This window comes from Macaca nemestrina (assembly GCF_043159975.1).
Source record: "Macaca nemestrina isolate mMacNem1 chromosome 14 unlocalized genomic scaffold, mMacNem.hap1 SUPER_14_unloc_2, whole genome shotgun sequence".
Classification (NCBI taxonomy): Eukaryota; Metazoa; Chordata; class Mammalia; order Primates; family Cercopithecidae; genus Macaca; species Macaca nemestrina.
In genome coordinates this window covers 75482-95049 of record NW_027257578.1, presented here as the reverse complement: position 1 = coordinate 95049, position 19568 = coordinate 75482, and the positions used below count along the sequence as shown (strand labels likewise).

Here is a 19568-nt window from a genome sequence, read left to right as displayed (position 1 = left end):
AAGAAAATGACATTTCTGGATTTTTTTTTTTAACTTTTCTTTCTGAGACTGGGTCTTGGCTCTGTCGCCAAGATTCGAGTACAGTGGAGCAATCGCAGCTCACTGTAGCCTTAAGTGATCTTCCCAACCTCAGCCTCCAGAGTAGCAGGGACCACAGGCACGCACCCCCACACTCAGCTAATTTTTCTGTTATACAGATGGGGTGTTGCTATGTTGTCCAGGCTGGTCTTCAACCCCTTGGCCTCAAGTGATCCTCCTGCCTTGACCTCCCAAAGATTTAGCCTAAGCGACCATGTCTTATCGGAAAATAGACATTAGAACAAATGCATTTCTGTAAGATTTTTTTCCTCTTTTCACTGGGGAAAAAGGTAACTTGCCTCCAAGGGTCGGAGACAAAGCCGTTACTGGAGACAAGAGTACTGTGCATCCCGGGAAGCACTACACCACGAGGCATGGCCGTGCACCCTGGATGCAGGAGTAACACAGGAGGCTAGCACAGGCCGATGCTGGCCCTCTCCAGAAGTAGGCCTATCCTTCCCTCCTCTCCTCAGCCCCCTCTCCCTTCAGGCCTCAGTGGCTGCTGACAGGGGAGAGGCCACAACTAGAGGAGGCTCTCAACTCCACCAGGGACAGGAGCCCCGGACGCTGGGGACTCAACTGCTGCCCTCTGTGCACACCTCCTTCTGGTCCAGACTTCTCAGGAGCCAGGCGTGGCCACTTTGACCCTCTTTCCCTTCTGTGGCTCCTACAAAAACCAGTCCAGCGAGCCCAGTCTGCCTCACACTCCAGGGACACCGGGCACAGGCCCCCTCCATGTCCTTATCCAAGCTCCTGGGGCCAGAAGGGTCTTGCAATATTTCAATTTCCAGTTGAGCATCCCCCGCTTCAAATCCAAAGTGCTCCGAAAAGCATTTCCTTCAAGTGTCATGGGGAACCTCGGAATGTTTCAGGTTTCAGAGCATTTTGGAGTAGGGACTCTCAGCCTTAATTTGAAGTTCTTCAAGGAAGCCACACACTGAAGCCCCCGATGTCCACCCTACACAATCCCAGCACACCCTCTGAAGTCCTCAGTAACAGATTTTCTTTCCTCAAAAATAACCACAAGTCACAAACTCACACGCAATCACAGAAGGGGGTTGTGGACACCCGCAGAGACGATGACATTTGACTGTCACATTTTTACCTGGGTAATTTAAAGTCATTCCTCAAAACACACCTGTTTTACTGAGTTGCATTTTAAGGTGAACACACACAAATCATTTCAGGGAAAAAAAACGTCTCTTTGGGCTGCGTGTGGTTTCTTGACTCCCGTGAATAACTCAGCGTTCACCCTCACTTCTGGATAAGGGAGACGATGCAAAGAAATCTGTTAAAACAAAGACATGAAAACAAGTTTAAGAAGGGTTTGAAAGCTTCCTCCCGTCCCCCTGGAGGGGAGATGAGGACTCCTGGAAAGCTCACGGGGGACAGGAGCACAGCCTCCTCGGTGTGCCATGGACGCTGCCTCGCCAAGGGGAGAGGATGATGTCTGGAAGACTCACAGGGGTGGGACCACAGCCTCCTCAGTGCTTTCTACACTCAGCAGCTTCAGAACTTCCCGTAGAAGCAGAATACACGAGAACTGAGACTGGAACACCCCAAAGAAAGGGGACAAGGTGTCAAAAAAAGCATTCAATCATTACCAAGGAGCGCAGGCATGAAGCCGCTTCAAAGACCGGATGAGAAGTCACTCATAGGCGTTTCAGAAAATAAGGGTAGCGCGAGATTGCTCGATCAGCTCAAATAGGCTGCCGTCCCTCAGGCCATGAAGTCCCTGAGATAAGCCTCTCAGTGAGCAGAAGTCACTCGCATCTCTGCCAGAGAAAGGACTACAAGCCGACACATAACCTCATGAAACCTGGGCTTCAGCCCGTCGACAAGAGTGAGTCTGACATGGTACATCCCTGCAGATGGTTAAAGACCCCAGGGGTTCATCAGACAACCTCGAAGGGCTGTGTCTGTCCAGCCCCTTTTCCAAGTTCTGGATTTTTCCTAATGTACTATAAGCAGCATGTTCTAGTAGAGACGTCATTAACTGACTCTGGGTACTCTTAACTTTGAAATTAGAAACACACTTGGCCAGGCACAGTGGCTCATGCCTGTGATCTCAGTACATTGGGAGGCTGAGGCAGCTGGACCGCATAAGGCCAGGAGTTCGAGTCCAGCCTGGGCAACATTGCAAAACTCCATCTCTACAAAAAATACAAAAATAATCAGGCACTGGGACACGTGGAACATGTGCCTGTGGGTCCTGGCTACTCAGGAGACTGAGGCAGGAGGATTGCTTGAGCCTGGGAGGTTGAGGCTGTAGTAAGCCGTGCTCACACCACTGCCTGGGCAACAAAAAGGTTTGTTTTTTTTTTGTTTTTTTTTTTTTTTGCCTGTCTCAAAAAAACCAAAGAGAAAAAGAATTATATACCTGACTAACCCAAAATAAAAGAGGCCTTATTGGATGACCTGAAACACACCTGCAAATTCTGGCAGGGCCTCCCCTGGCTTGATTTGTGGTGAGTGTAGGACCACTCCGAAGGATAGGACCCCAGGCATCTTCCGAGACTAGACCTTACAGTACAACTTCCCTTCGCTGGACTGAACACTGGCCTTGGAGCCTGGGACACCTTGGGGCAGTGCCACCATCCCGAGGCCGCCATGGCACAAGGAGGCCCTACCATCATGAAGCCTGGGATGTCCGTCAGAGCAGTGCCACCCACCTGAGGCCGCTATGCCAGGGGAGCCTGGACATCATGAAGCCTGGGACATCCTGGGGCAGTGCCAGCAACCCAAGGCCGCTGTGACACAAGGGGGCCCTGGTGCCACTGAGAGGCTACACAGCAGGTCCAAGCCCAGGCCAGGAGTGAAGAGGCTCCACGTCCTTTCTATCCCTCCAGCTGAGTCCACACACGTCTTGGAGCAGAAATGCATCACCCTCAATATCCACGGGTAAGTTTTGGCCACAGAATCTGGAAGCATAAAAGATGGTTCTGGGCTGGTTGGTTGCCGGCTCGGACCTGTCCTCTTTCCACACAAAACCTGGCTCACACCAAGCAGCGTCTAAGTCCTGAAGACCTGCTAAACACAAGTGCAGTTACAAAGCAGAGAAACTGGAGGAGGCCGGGCTGTGTTCCAGTGGCACCAGCGTTTCTCAGGAAGACCCCGGGCATTCCAGGGTCCAGGACAAGGACTTCCCGGCATCCAGGACATGGAACAAGAACCCATTTCCCGGTCCTATTGAATATGAATCGGCTAAGGGCCAATTCCCTCCCTCGGAGGACTGAGCACCACCCCACAACTCCTTGGTATGGGTATGTTATTACATACGTTGGTATGGGTATGTTACTACATACGTTGGTATGGGTATGTTATTACCCATATCAAGGTAATAACAAGCCCGTTACCAGCAGGAGGCTGGTGATGAAGACATGACGACCAGATGAGCACGAGGGATCCTGACAGATCATCCCTGGCACCGAGCAAGGGGGGGACAGTACCCCCTATTCCTGACGCATCAGCCGTGGGACTGAGCGAGGAGTGGCAACACGGCCTGTGCCCCTGCAGATGCAGAGGGATGTGAGGGGGTGCAGGCTGGGCTTGGAGGCTAACTCAACTACCTGCGCTTGTACTTCCGCTCCTCATGGCAGGGAGGCGAGGCACAGGCAGCATTAGGGCTCACCTTGCCCCCGGGCTGCACTTTTTTCTGCTTATGAGTCATGCTCGCTTTACATGGACAGGCATAGCTATAATAACGATTCCCTGATTATTTCACTGCCTACATAAAGGGCTTTCAGAATTCACTTCCATCCTTAGGAAACAGGGCCAACACCAGGCTGTCTCCCTTAAGATGCCATGTCTCATATGGGGGAAAAAAATCAAGAGAAATCAAATAAAGGCCATAAAATACATCAGTTTCAACACTAAAATTTAATAGTATGCTTTAAATTGAAGATGAGTTCAGTCACATTTCCAAACCTCTGAAAGCACGGTTACTGGGAGGGAGTGGTTTGCAACACACAAAGGCAGCTCTGTAGAAGGGCCCAGACTGGATGAAGGCTCAAACGTCAGTGCGAGGAGAAACTCTGAACAAACTCTCTCCTGCCCTGCTGCTGTCCTCTCCCAAAACACACTGGTTATCTGTCAGTTTAGAACAAGGCCTAGGGAGGTGGGAGGCAGGCCTGGGAGGGTCACCTAGCAACCAAGCTCCTCACCCACACAACCGCACCAGGCTGAGCTGAGCAGCACACACAAACACGACTGATTCTCCCCAAAAAGAAGACAGAAGAAAGCATACTGCCACGCCAGGCGCCCTGCAGGCGAGAAGATTGAGGGGAGCCAGAGGTACCTTTAATCTTGCTTGCATGGTGGAGGGAGAGGAATAATGCCACTCACTTGAGTGTTGCACAATTCTTTCTAGCACTGAGTGGCAGTAAACAAAAATTATAGATGCTTCCTCAGATAAATGTTTCTGAAGAACTGAACCTAAGTTATGTTCAAGAAATAGCATTACGAATGCCTCAAGTGCTTCTGTTTTCAATCATCTCAGAGTAATTCTATAAACCCGGGAATGTCTCACCCAACTCCAGGATCACAGCCCAGGTGATGTGGGCACACACATCCTGAAGCTCCAATGCTCAACTCAAGTGGGGCGAGTGAAAATTATCCTGGATATAATTTACACGGACACAGGAAGGTGGCTGAGCCCCTAAACCAGGAAGACCAGCGACCTTCAGGGGCCTCACCTCTGTCCTTTCCCAGCCTCTGGGAACCACCACTCTGCTCTCTACTGACACAAATGCCCCTCCAAGGTACAACCAGGAAGATCATCATTCAAAACTGAAGAACGTGGCAGAACAAGGCTGTCAGGAGATTTTAATCACCAACACCACTTGTTACATGACCCAAAGATGATTAAAATCCCAGGCCCTTCAAGACTGAATGTTATCTATACTTAAATGCATTTCATCACCATATTGGGGGGTTATTCCTTTGTTTTGCTGCAAATATATCCAACTGCTGTAAAAGGAAAAGGCAACTTGTTAACGAAACTTCTTGGAGTGTCTCAACAGGCCTCGAGGTAGGATAAAAGGCAGGACCTCCTGGCAGAAACGCTCAGCTCTGAGGTCAGGTGCAGTTCTTGAGCACCAACAAAAGCAAAATAAGGTCAAAGACCACACCACACTTTCCTCAATCACATCTTCATACCATGTTTCCTTCTATTTCTCGCGACTTCACTGGGAGAGAGAAATTGTGCTGAAAGAAAATGGAAACACACACACACAAAGGAGACCCTACAGATGCTGAGAATGGGTGCAGCCATCACAGTCTGAAGGTCCTTTCAGGGCCATCTGACCTGGCTGGGATCCAAGAATCCAAGTGCAGGATTGTATGTCAGACCCGTGAAGCCAGGATTACAGCCACTGAACGGCAGTCTTCCATCCCACGGAAACCGGCCTTGCTAGGGGCTTCCTCGGGGACCACCGACTTCACGCCACCACCCCTCAACTACTTCAACTAACCTACATCTGGCAGAGACCTCTCCAGGCAGACCAGCCCTGCCCGAGTCCTGCTTCACGGCAAAACCTCCAGGCAAACATCCTTGGCCTCCTCAGGGAGGCTGTGCTCGGAAGGTGCCCTCATTTACTTCTGTGGCTCTGAGACATTTAACTAGAGCCCAACACACTTCTTCCTGTTCACAAAGTATTGAGTTAACAGATTTTTATGAGCAAATTTTCACTGGGAAAAACACCATTTCGGGAGCCCCAATGACCACAATGAAAACGTTTTTACCTCCCCTTACGTGACATCGGCAACGCCAGGTCCAGGAAACGTTCTGGATCTCAGATAATGGCATATCCACTCATAGTAAGTCTTGGTCTTGTTTCACAAGCTATCAAATGCTGCCCAGAGACAGGAAAAACCCCATAACGTGGCAGGGAGGGGCAACCAGCATGAGTTCTAAGGCCAGACCACCCGGGTCTGCTGACAGCGTGGCGAGGGGCAAACAGTGCAGGGTCTAAGGCCAGACTGCCCGGGTCCCACTGACAGTGTGGCTTCAGGAGTTTCCTAAACCCTCTGCTCTCCACGTTTCATGTCAGAAAAATGCAGTGATAACCGTGTCCACCTCGTTTAAATATATATATATATACACACACACACACACATATATATACACACATATACACACACACACACATACATACACACACACACACACACACATACATACACACACACACACATACATATATATATATATATATATACACACACACACACACACACACACACACACACACACACACACACCCCAAACCTACAGCCCTATAAAGGTCATTAATCCCAGTTATCCTCAAGGCATTGAGCGATCAATAATGAGCCATCCCCCTGCTGCTGACCTGCCTTACCCCACCCTCCGGAAAACCCACATCCACACCAGCCACACAGGATGACGCCAGGGAAGGAGCAGGACTGTGTCTTGGGAACTTCAACTCTGGAAGCCGAGTTAAATCAGTGCCACTCAAATCTTGTCGCCAACTATCTTGTAAAATTGGGAGATTCCGTCTCTGGGGATCTTGAAGGAACCTGAGGCTCTACATTGAGTGAGGTGAGCACTCATGCTGGAATGAGACGGCAGGGAAAGCAACCAAATCTGGGGTCGCAGCTGCCTGAGGCTTGGGTCCCATTGGGAAAGTGGCACCAGGGCCCTCAGGACAGTGGCGGAGGTCCCAGGAGGCAAGTCCTGGCGCAGAGACTCATGGACCCAAAGCTTGCTCCAGGGCCAGGAGGAGCTGCTGCGCTGACAGCCACGAGGCAGGCAGGCAGCCTTCAAGCTCCTCCAGCTGCCATCCTGCAGGCAGGGAGGACAGTGCCCAGACCACCCCGGGGCTCCCCCAGCCTGCCAGGCTGGTACTCTTACTCCAGCCACTGACAAGAGTCCCCATGTTCCAAGCTAGGTGGAAACAGTGCCTCAGGCCTCGGGGCACGTGCACCCCCCTGAAGGGCCACTCCTACCCAACACCTGGGGATGGCTATTCCCACACATCCCCAACTCACAGCAAAACTCAAAAATGAAAGTCGGAAGATACAGCCAGGAAACCAATGCTCAAGAAGCAACTCCAGGGTGACTCTTCCTAGAGCTATCGCTACTGAACATCTTTAAAAACATTTCCAGGGTGACTTCCTAGAGCTATTGCTGTTGAAATCTTTCAAATTCTTCATTTCAAAATTAGCTTTTATTACACTGTCTTCCCTATTCTACCAAGACTCTAGGAAACAAAACCGTTACAATTTCCAATTCTATCTTATAGCAAGTTAGAAACACACGTTTCCTCAAAGGATTCTATGTGTTTCCTTGCCAATATCCTTTCCATGCCCCATGCTACTGCCCGCAACAGGGAAGGCTTTTCCAACCCAACCCAACCCAACCCATCCCAACCCATCCCAACCCATCCCAACCCATCCCATCCCATCCCCAACCCATCCCCAACCCATCCCAACCCATCCCATCCCATCCCATCCCAACCCAACCCAACCCAAGGGCCATGAGACAGGCCTCTAACGAATCGTCTACCAACTCTTGAGACAGGCTTGCCCTAATGAATCATTGGCAAACTCCATCTTCAATTAAAAACAGTCCTGAAAATGAACCTATTGCCACTTTTTAAAAATTACTGTAAAGTGGACAGTGTTCAGTTCTGTGAATTTCGGCACACATATTCCCACAATCATCATCACACAAGCAGAACAGTCCAACAGCCCCAAACCCACTCACGGGGCCTCATAAGCATACCTCCCATTCCCAGCAACCACCCTCTCTGTGTTCTCCCATCCCCCGGGTCTGTCTTTTGCGAGTGTTGTGGCAAAACACTCACAAAATCATGATTTCCTGGGCATCGTGCTTGGAGGTGCACCCAGGGTGTTCTGTGATCAACAGCCAGGCCTCGGGGCTGCTGGGTGATGATTATTACACGTATGGCTGTGGCACATTGTAACCTGTTTTGGGCAACTATAGACAGCGCTATTAACATTTGGGCACAGTTTTTCTTAAACATCAGCTTCTGTTTCTCTAGGGTAAATACCCAGGATTGGGGTCACCTGGCCCCACGTTTGTGTGAGTTCAGTTTTATAAGAAACCGCCAAGCTGTCTGCACCATGCTGAACCCCAGCATCGCACAGGAGTCCCTACTGCCTGTCCTCACCAGCACCTGGGGCTGTCGGAAGACCTTAGTCAGGCGATCCAGCAGGGGTGTGAACAAATTCACTGCGGCTTCGGTGCACATCTCGGTGCAACCAGTCACGCTGAAGGTCATTTCAGATGCTTTCGGGCCATCCTCCCGTCCTTCTCAGCGAAGCATCTGTTCAGGTCTCTTCCGCTTTAAAGTCAGGTAGTTTGTTCTCTGTCATGAGCCGTGGGAGTCCTGTGCATTCTGGATACGAGTCCTTTGCCGGCTGCATGGTTCATAGACATCTTCTCCCCATCTATCGAAAATGTGTCTCTTCAATTCCCTAGGGGTGTCTTTTATATTAGAAGTTTAATTTTGATGAGTCTTACCTACTTGTTTTCTTCCTTGATTATGCATCATGGTATGGCTAAGAGCTCTCACCCTAGGTCTCGACAATTTCCCTTTCTTCTACAGGTTGTGTAGTTTGGTATTTTACATTCAGGGCTATGGTCCACCTTAATTTTCATACAGAAATTTCTCCCTCTTTTCACTCTTTTGCATACAGCTGTCCCATAATTCCAGCACCATTTGTTGAAAAGACTCAAATTCCACTGAACTGCTTTTGCCTCTTTGGATCTGGTCTGGACTTCATTCTGTCAGCTGACCCGTGTGTCCGTCCTGAGCATAATTTATGACTTTAGTGGCTGTCTCTATGAAAAAAGTAATTCTGTCTGGAAGCAAAAACCACATTAGAAATGCTCTAAAAAAGATTATTTCTCTTGTCAGGAGAGCAAAGCCACTGCCCTAAGCAGAGGTGAGGCCTCAACATCTCCCAGGCACAACCTCAACACACAATGGGGAAGACAATTCATTTCAAGGGCCACAACCTGAGACCAGCATAGCTGTGAAAACTGCAATAATTTCACAACAGAATGAAATTCATAAAGAACTGCTGAGAAGCATGTGGTAAGTTACTTCAATTACTGTTCCTTAAATTCTGACGGTTGGCTAGGACAGAAATAGCTTCACGGTACAGTTCAAACGGGAGAAAGGTAGGTAGGGGTGGTTTCCACACCACACAGGGCCTGCAGGAAAGGGACACTCTTCCTTTAAACGGGAGATCCTGGGAGTGATGTGATAAACCATGGTGAGAGGCACGGAACTGTGCAAGCCGGAGTCGCGGCCTTGGCCCCACCACGGAGCCTGTGTCCATGAACGACGAGGCTCAAATGTCAGGCCGGGGCAACCGAGGCAGTTATCAGGGGACAAGAAAACGAGCGCACGGTGGAGGCAAAGGTCTGAAACTGCGCGGCAACTTCGAGTCAAGTGGGACAAACTGACTCTAAATACAGGTTCCGAAAACCATCACAGAGAGCTGTTCCTCGGCTCTGGAAAGGTTAAGTGACTAATGCCCACACTGAACATCTGCTCCCAGAGACGACTCCGGTGACCTAAGGCCCAGCTCCTCCGAACCCGCGCCGAACCTCAGTGAGGAACTTTGTTGGTATCTTACGGCACATTGAAATATTCCCTTAAAATCTGGTATTTCATCAACAATGCAGGCGCCAGTTTTGACTCATACACATTTCGATTAAACAAGATAATTTACAACCTGACCACGCCAGGTAAGAGGTTTACTACAATCTTTAAAAACAGAGCCAGAGGCTACAGTCTGCTCCTACACAACACCATGTCTCTACAAGTTCGATGAGTTTTTACTTTCCATGTCTTCACTTGCCTAGTGCTAGAAAGATTAAAAACAGAAGGAACCCAGAGACACTATTGAATGAGACTCAAATATCTTGCAGTCATCATCCTGATGAGATGTTTATTAAACAGAAATGTTCTTCCCTGTAGAAAGCAGCACACATCAACACACACCGATAACTGTCGCCAACATTCCAGATCATCTTCCCTTCCATGGCCACAGTGCAGGGCAATGGACCACGCACACCTGCAGACCCACGGAAAGTGGGGTGACACGGCCGATTCTTGGAGCGAGCAGGCCAGGGTGCACTCAAAGTGCATCTCTTTCCAGAGGGCCTCCACGGAAAGTTACATATTTATTCCACGAGTTAATGGCCCTGCACCAAACATTTCTGTAAGATTCTCTAAGCAAGCTTTTCCTTCTGCCTAAAATGTCCTGACACAAACTGAAAAAGTTGTTGGAGCTGCCAAAGACTTCAGTATCCTCTTAACTATTGTCATGCACGCCCATGTGAAGAGACCACCAAACAGGCTTTGTGAGTGCAACATGGCTGTTTATTTCACCTGGGTGCAGACGGGCTGAGTCTGAAAAGAGTCAGCGAAGGGAGGCAAGTGTGGGGCCGTTTTATAGGATTTGGATAGGTAAAGGAAAATTACAGTCAAAGGGGGCTTGTCCTCTGGCGGGCAGGAGTGGGGGTCACAAGGTGCTCAGTGGGGTAGCTTTTTGAGCCAAGATGACCCAGGAAAAGGAATTTCACACACACACACACACAAATCATCACTTAAGGCAAGGACCGGCCATTTTCACTTATTTCTGGTAGAATGTTATCAGTTAAGTCCAGGCAGGGCATTTGCACTTTTGTGATTCTTCAGTTACTTCAGGCTATCTGGCCGTATATACCTGCAAGTCACAGGGGATGCGATGGCTTGGCTTGGGCTCAGACGCCTGACAACTATAGTCTTTACTTTTAAGGTGTGGGGTAAGATCATATAATCCCCAACTAAGCTCCTGATGCTGTGTGTGGCATCCAGCAACAGCACGTTCCATTCCTGGATTACATTTGACTCAACAGTCCACAGTGAGAACGATTTCTGGTGAATGAAACACCAGGCAGGAGAGTGATTCCGCTGGGCAGCTCTTCACAAACAGCCCAGGAGCTGAGGGGAGAGGAAGAGGCCCACGCACGTCCACCGTGCTCACGCCCCCTTCGAATGTGCCCCACTCCTAGAGACCCAGAACCAAGGGAAATCTGACCTGAAAATGGGCAAACCCTCACTTTGGCAGAGGGACAGGGACTCGGGGCCACAACTTGACCTCAGAGCAACACAAGTGCAGACACAGCACCCCAGGACACCCTCCTCACCCAAATTCAAGGAGGAAAACCAACGCCCCGCCCCCTTGCGGAAACCCCCGGCTGCTGGAGCAGACGCCTGCCGGCGTGTGCAGCCTCTCCCGTCCCACTTTCGGGGCTCAGCACCTGTGCCTCAGCCCTGGCACTGCTCGCCACACCCAAAGGTGTGCCAGGAGGGGCGGGTCCTAAGGTCTCCACAGCACCAAAGCCTGCAAGGCAAAGGGGCCGCTCCCTCCAGCAGGAGTCCAGAAGCGCACACTGCACCAGCATCATGGCATGAGAATTCTCCCCTCGGTCTCCGAGTCTCCAGTCTGTTGCCCGCCAGGGTCTTCTGCCAACGGCGAGGCCCAAGCTGGGAGGCACATTTGGTTCTCACCATTTCCCTTGTCAAGATGAATACTGCAAACATATCCAATTCATCCTGTCACTAAAAATGAAATAATCTGCCATCTCCATCACAGATGACGCAATCAGGTTTCCATTACCGGGGTGTTTTTTTTTTTTCTTCCTAATTTGAGATGGAGTTTCTGCTCTGTCGCCCAGGGTGGAGTGCAGTGGCGTGATCTCGGCTCACTGCAACCTCTGCCTCCCGGGTACAAGTGATTCTCCTGCCTCAGCCTCCCAAGTAGCTGGGATTACAGGTACCTGTCACCATGCCCGGCTAATTTTCATATTTTCAGTACAGACGGGGTTTCACCATGTTGACCAGGCTGGTATCAAGCTCCTAACGTCAGGGGATCCACCTGCCTCCTCCTCTCAAAGTGCGGGAATTACAGGCGTAAGCCACCAGGCCCAACCATTACTGGTGTAATTTCTAAGCCACTCTCTCACACCCACTCCCTTTTTTTTTTTTTTTTTTTTTTAAAGAACCAGTTTTATGGCTACATTTTTTCCAAGAGAATCTGTTACCCATTTGAAGTACAAATAAGACACCGTGTTTAAAAACCAAAAATGCCATTTGCACAGAAGTCTCCAAATACCCAGTCGATTTGAGCCTTGAGAATAAGATCAAGCTGTTGGCTGAATACAACTTTCCTTTCCATCGGTCTGCCTGTGAGTTAGACACAAGGACAAAGCCACGAGCTAGGGACATAAAGGCAGGAACCACCAAGGCAAATAAAAGCTGGAAGGACCAACACAAATGCATCACACCCTGCACGCCCTCCTCTCTTTCCTTTTCAGAATTTCCAGAGGATGAAACAGGGACCTCCTCAGACGTCCCATGATGCAGGCGGCCAGAGGGGAAGGTGGCGGCAGCCTGAATGAGGTGACCGGGAAATCACATTCCACAAACAGAAATTCTCCATGTGCTTTACATCCTCTGTCTCCAAAGAACTATGCCAGTCTAACAGTTGCTAGAAAACCGCCTTCAAGTATCATTTCCCATTTCAAGCAAAGAAAACAGTGGTGGGCCATGAGGGAAAAACATAGCCATGTGTTCTGGAATATTAAATAAGTTTTTTTCTGTCGTAAACGTATAATTTTATATTCTCAGATTTCTGTATAATTGATATGCTTCCTAATCAGCAGACATAGTAATAAAAAGTGAATTCCAAGTGTAAGATCGGAGGACCCGTTCACATGGCTTCAGGTTCTGCAACTGGGTTTCAACTTAAGAAAATGGTTCTGTGCGTTGGTAACAAGGCCTGAGAGTCTGTGTGAGAGTCTGTGTGGCTGTCATCAGGGTTCGTGTTGGCTCCGTAGCAGAGGATGTTAAACTGTTACATTATCTTCTACAAAAAATCCTGAAAAAACGAAGGCTGAATAGACATACACACCCTCCCAAAACAATCCAAATGTCCACCGATATGAAAAACAGGTGAATTAGGGTTTCCATCATGGAATATTCCTCAGCAGTGAAAACAAACTATAGCCACAGGTGCCAACTTGGATAAAGAAAACCTTTTAAACAAGTTTAAAGTGAACTGACTAGGTGGAATTCCTCGATTACAGGCATCTGCTCCAAAATGGTACTGTTCTGAATCCTGTGATGTAGAATGATAGTTAGCAACCCTGTTTCAGGGCATATCTAGAAAAAAGCAAAATAATGACTACACAATTTTAAATTCTTTGTAAATTATAACTATTACTATGAAAATTCTAAAAATGTGAAAATCTTCCCAACTGTTATTGGACAAGCTTCAAAATAAATACCCTGGCCTTGCTTGCCACACCCACAGATGTGCCAAAATAAATGAAAATATAGCCCAAGTTAGTAGAATTGAAACCTGAAGATGTACGAGCCATCCCTGCCTCACTATCTATACATCGTGTAGAAATTTAAGAGCAGGTAGTGACACTGCAATTCAAGGCTCAAAACAACTGGGTATTTCGAAACTTCTATGCAAATTGGCATTTTCAGTTTTTAAACACGGTGTTCTCTGTACTTCAAACAGGTAACTGTTTGGTTCCCTTGGAAAAAATATAGCCATAAACCTAGACTAAAAAAAAAAAATACGGGAGTGGGTATGAGAGAGAGTAGCTTAGAAATTTTAAAAGTATCGGCAGGGAGCAGGGGCTCATGCCTGTAATCCCAGCACTTTGAGAGGCAGGCCCCACGGGGCCTTTGAGGAAGGCACCGGTCTCCTCTGCTGCCTTCCTCCTGGACTGACCCCACGACATTCACTGGGTTTCCACCCCTGTCTCATTCAACTTCCCAAGGGTGGTCTTCACCCTCATCTAGGGCTCGGCTCTGCCCCAATTTCCTAAATCTCTGCCTTCAGAGCCTGAAAACACCCACGCCCAGGGTCACCCTAAGTCCACGTTTACCCCAGAGGGTCCCAATTTTATGTTTTCCCAGCATCGCCTTAGTGATCATTTATCCTGTCAATTCCAACTGCCTTCACACCTCACCCCTGCTGTCTCCCAGCAGACCCCACTCAGATTCACATGCCCCAGACCCCACACCCAGGTCTGTGCATGCTGCCCTGCTCTGCCCATGTGGGGACCACCTCTCTTTCTTGAGGAATCAGCTGGCGATCATCTCCTTGTGGAGGGCTGCCCTGACTTCCAACTCTCTCCAGCAAGGGCAGAAGCCATCCGCGGTACTTCCCCAAAACTCAGGCCAAGTATGAAGATGGCGCAGATGCTAGCTGTGCCTGGGATGCCATGGGCAGTGTCCCCAGATGCTCTGCACATGGCCCAGGGCACCGCCTGAACACAGCAAGTGCTGAAGAAATCAAACTGATGTGGGCTGACCTCTGATAGGGCCCCCTTCACCATCCACATCTGTCTCCCCTCTGGACAGTAAAATCCACAAGACACGGAGGGCTTGTCTCACTCATCTTCAAACTCCCAGGGTCACCCTGGTAGGTAAAGGGGACTCAAATGTCTTCTGAAGGAAGCGGCTGGTTAGCTGCCGAGTTAAAGGGCCTCTGAAATTCAGAGCTCTGCATAGGAGTCCAGCACATTTTATTATGAATGACTCCAACCACGGCAGAAGTGGCCGTGGAACCAGTGCTAACCAATTCAGGGTTTGTTCACTGTTTCTCAGTTCATAATCACAACTCTCTCACAGAGCATCCGCGCACAGTTCCTCAGACGTCTACACAGAGTGGGACGATGGCACCGAGGCACATGAACGTCCTGTTGCAGACTGGGAGACACCGGTCAGACACGGACCCAGGCAGAGCACAGATCTCGCGTTAAATTGGCTCCGTGTAAACAGCACTCCCTGTCAGGTCCTTTCCTATGCGCACAGCTTCTACAAATTCAACTCTCACACCTGACACCTGAGAATACTGCACACCCCCATGTGAATCCCCCATTTACCTCCCAAAATAACCCAGCATGGCCGAGTACAAAAAATTTCAACATAAGGGAACTGGAGGGCATGTGGGGATTTCTCGAGTCCCTGCTACCTCCTGATGTAAGGCCCAATGCTTCACACCCTGAGTGAAGGGTGGGTCTCTTCGGCCCCCCGGCTTTGACCTGGAGCTAATCAGCATTAACTAATTTCACTTTCCAGGACCAACTTCAAAGGCCTGCAAAGCCAGAGAAGGGAGAGGAGATGGAACACGCCCTCACCTCAGACCTGCTGCAAGCACGTACTTCTCAGATGCGTCCCAAGATGCACAGCGTGTCCGTTGCCTGTTTCACATTCACTGACCTGCAGGTCTTCTATTTGGCATCAGCCTCCTGGGCACTGGAAACAAGAGGTACAATGGCAAGTCCGCTCTGCAGCAAAGGTGAGGAAAAGGGACCCAACGCAATGGAACTTACCTTTTTCTGACAGTCTCAAAACAGAAGGAAAATACTGTACAGCCAACTTCCCCTCACACAGGTTTATTTACCTGTGACTCAGAGGCCATGACAGACAACTTCAGGTTCTCACCGATTCCTATTTTCCCCATCCAGGGAGCCTTTGTTTTTAATATCGTACGAACTTGCCATTTTGTAGGCCAAAAACAGCAAATATTGGCAGTTTCCTACAGTTCAACCGAATAAAATATGATCATGGCCTTTTGTGAAACCATGAAGAAAAGGTGGATATCTCAATATGTGTTTCCAGACTGGCTTTGTTCCTGAAGCACCAACTCTATTCACTCAGGATTTTAGACACTGAAGAATAAACATCAATATCCCACCAAGAAAACCAAAAGGATGAAATAATTTTGCATCTACCTTGGAGCCTTTTTAGGACAAGGCAGGACACAAACTTTTAAAAAGCTGCAGTTGTCCCTCTGTATACACAGGGACATGGATTCCAGAACATGCCCCGAGTTTACCCAAATCTACGTATCCACAGGACTCCGCGGCCACCCTATGGAACCGCATGTAGGAAACGTCAGCCCTCCACAAAGCCAGGTTTTTTCAGTAAGGGTTGGTTGGAAAATAATTAACATAAGTGATCCTTCGAAGCTCAAAACCCATGTTGTTCAGGGTCAGCTGCATTTACTACTTCTGTCATATCTGAGGCCTGAAAGCCATCATTCTCGGTACCTTAACGTGATGGTTAACAAACTAACTGTTCTGATTAGAAAGAGGAAAAAGCTTATTTTTAAGCTGACAATGAGAGTGGATGCGCTACGGTGAACGGAGAACAGACCTAAGCCATCACCAAGGTTGGGGTGACTGCCTGTGCTCAGACCCACGAGGGCCTGTTCCTCCATCTCCCTCTGCTGAAAGGGATAACTGCTTCTCCCCCACGAGTAAAGGGCCTTTTTAAAATATTCACACGAGAAGTGCTATGAAAAGCTGAAAGGTCACAGATAACATTTTTAAAAATAAACATTAACGTAAGCATTTAACAAGCCCATTATGATTTTTTAAAAAAATGGTATTAAGTTCTTGGGTGTGGTGGCTCATGGCCGTAATCCCAGAACTTTGGGTAGCCGAGGTGGGTGCATCCCCTGAGGTCGAGAGTTTAAGACCAGCCTGGCCAACATGGTGAAACCCCGTCTCTAACGAAAATACGAAAATTAGCCAGGCATGGTGGCAGACGCCTGTAACCCCAGTTACTTGGGAGGCTGAGGGAGGAGAATCACGAACCCGGGAGGGAGAGTTTACAATGAGCCACGATCGTGCCATTGCACTTCAGCCTGGGCGTTGAGTGTAAAACTCCATCCCAAAAAGAAAAAAAAAAAAGTATCAAGTTTTCCTTCCAATGAACCTATCATTCAGCCACCAAGGTATACTATAGCTACTTATTCAGCCATGAGATACACCACAGGAGATATAGGCGAACAGGACACAGTTCTTCCCTGAAAGAAGTCTACACCCTCAACAGAAGGGAGGCGCACACTCCGAATGGAATCGGCATAGGAAACAGATGCTGCTGCAGGTGGAACTGGCTGCACAGAGCACCCGCTCCAGTGTCTGAGAAACAAGGAGCCGTTGGTGCCATCACCTTCCATACCTGAGCTGGGGCAATGGGGAGCCTGTCATCACCACCACCACCACCCGGGACAAAGAGCCCCAGAACCACACAACGAGCTTACAAACTCACCGAGACGATGACCGAGCAATGTGCGTGGAGTGATGCGAACACGCAGACGTCAGGGCCACGCGTGGCGTTGGTTTTGTGCATCAACCTGAGCGTGCCCGGGGTGCCCAGATGGCTGGTTCTGTATTATTTCTGGGTGAGATGCATGTTTGCCTCTGGATTGAGTGGAGACCCATCCTCGCCGGTGTGGGGGACACCACCCTGTCCACCCAGGGCCCGAGTAAAACAGCAAGGTGGGGAAAACTGGGTTCACTCCACCTGTCTGGCTGATATGCCAGTGACATCTGTCTTCTGCAGCCCGTGCTCCTGGGTCTCAGCTCCTCAGACCCGGGTGGGATCTGCACCCTCCGCTTCTCAAGTCTTCAAGCCACACCCTCCCAGAACTCTAGCTTGCAGGCTGTGGGTCCTGGGGCTTCTTGGACTCTGTAGCCCCTGCAGCAAGCCTCCCCCTGGAGACACACGCACACCCGGCTGGCTGTCTCTCTGGAGAGCCCTGACTAAAAGCCGCCCCTAAAAGTGGTCTTCAGAGTTTCTTTCTAGCCCTAAGATCCCAGCGACCCTCCTACAATTCTAGGCGGAAAGGTGAACGGAGACCAATGGACAGAGGTGTGTGCGAGGACACGCCAGGCAACCGCACTGGGCAGGAGGGCACTAACGCTCACTAAGCAAAGAATCAATGTTGCTTGCCACAAAAATGAGAACCGTAAAGATTTCTTCAAACAGAAATGAGTTTGTTTCATGATTTGCTCTTAATACATAAGAAAGCATAAAAGTAGGCCTATTAACAATTACGTAAGTGTTTAGAGGCCCTTGAACTACTTCTGTCCCTTTGTGTTTTTATAGAAAATAAGCCTGAGGTTAAAGAGAACAATATCACTGGCCACAGCTGGGGCCACGCGAGGACACAGCTTATACCCCTGAGGTCCCTGGGTGCCCCGAGTCCTTCCCTTGCTATTTATGGCAATGTGGGAGAAACCAGGACGTCTGAGCATGGACCTGACCGTGCTCCCAGGGGCCGAGGAAAGCACCTATCTGTCCAGTCTTCTCTCCACCCCGCCGTTCCCTCCTACCCAGACTCTTGGGCTGACGCGGCTCATGCACTCAGCAGCGCCATCATTAAACGTTTAGCTTCGCATCACAAGGGCCTCCTCTGGCCTCCTCTGACCACTCCTGAACCTGCAGCCTAGAAGGTTGGGGTTGCAGAGATCTGTCATTGCACTACTGCACCCAGCCTGAGAAACAGAGTGAGACTCTCAAAAACAAACAAACTAAAACAAATTAAAGGAGTTCAAATGAACTCGCCCATACCCTTTAAATTTTCATTTGGGTACATGGGGTGATCTAGTTCCTTTTTCCCTTGCAATACATGAATAATCTAATAATTAAATATAATCTAACAATTAAATGGGAAAATTTAATTATTTTCCCATTTCATTATTCCCTATCTCAGGGAAAAAGTTAAAATTATTCCCTATTTCAGGGAAAAAGGTAAAAATCATTTTAAACCTTCCTTCCACAAAACAGTATACTCAGTCATCTCTATCTGCTGTATCATGTGGAATTCAGCTTCACAAGTCTACAATACAGTTTTTGTTAAACAGTGTTTATATAGACAGGCAAGAGAAAGAAACACTTGGTCTATGTAGAAGCAGCAGAAGACAAGTTTTAACAGAAAAGGGAGAAGATACCACCGTGTGAATCTGGAAATTCTGTCCTCATCTTGTCCACACACACAGAAAACACCCAAGCACGTGCCTAGTGTCCAACAGGAGCACAGAAAGGACAGGGATCCCTCCAGTTGTTTAATGACCAGCCCCACTTGTCACCGCCACATAACAAAATCCGCATGGCAACTTCAGCACGTTTCATTCACGATTCCACGGAAATCAGGCTGAAGAACATACAGATGTTTTGCCCACATTTAAAAATCCAAGTATGGGACTCATAGAAGTAAAACACACTATGGGTTCACTTAACTTTTCCAAATTTTTCCTTGGAGAAACCTATAAAGTTCTTGTCAGTTACATCCTTAAGTTTTTCAATAATTTTTCAATGCAAAGGTCGGGCAAGACTTGTAAATAGGTACACACATACGGCCCGGCGCGGTGGCTCACACCTATAATCCCAGCACTTTGGGAGGCCAAGGTGGGCAGATCACGAGGTCAGGAAACCGAGACCATCCTGGCTAACACGGTGAAACCCCGTCTCTACTAAAAATACAAACAATTAGCCAGGGGTGGTGGCGGGTGCCTGTAGTCCCAGCTACTCGGGAGGCGGAGGTTGGAGAATTGCATGAACCCGGGAGGCGGAGCTTGCACTGAGATCGCACCACCGCACTCCAGCCTGGGTGACAGAGGGAAACTGTCTCAA

General features: G+C 48.9%; 1 long non-coding RNA gene across 5 annotated transcripts in view; it reads right to left on the bottom strand.

Annotated features, from left to right (window-relative positions):
- LOC139361181 (uncharacterized) overlaps positions 1-19568 on the bottom strand; it is a 99768-nt gene that overhangs the window by 59610 nt on the left and 20590 nt on the right. The window contains exons 1-2 of one of the 5 annotated variants that reach the window (XR_011618747.1): positions 15281-18814; positions 1217-2999 (exon numbers count right to left, since the gene is read on the bottom strand). The exons of 1 other annotated variant lie outside the window; for it this stretch is intronic. This is a non-coding gene — a long non-coding RNA (uncharacterized lncRNA). Of the gene's footprint in view, positions 1-1216; positions 5542-15280; positions 18815-19568 lie in introns of those variants that run through there. 3 more of the 5 variants (XR_011618748.1, XR_011618749.1, XR_011618746.1) reach the window with 3 other exon arrangements.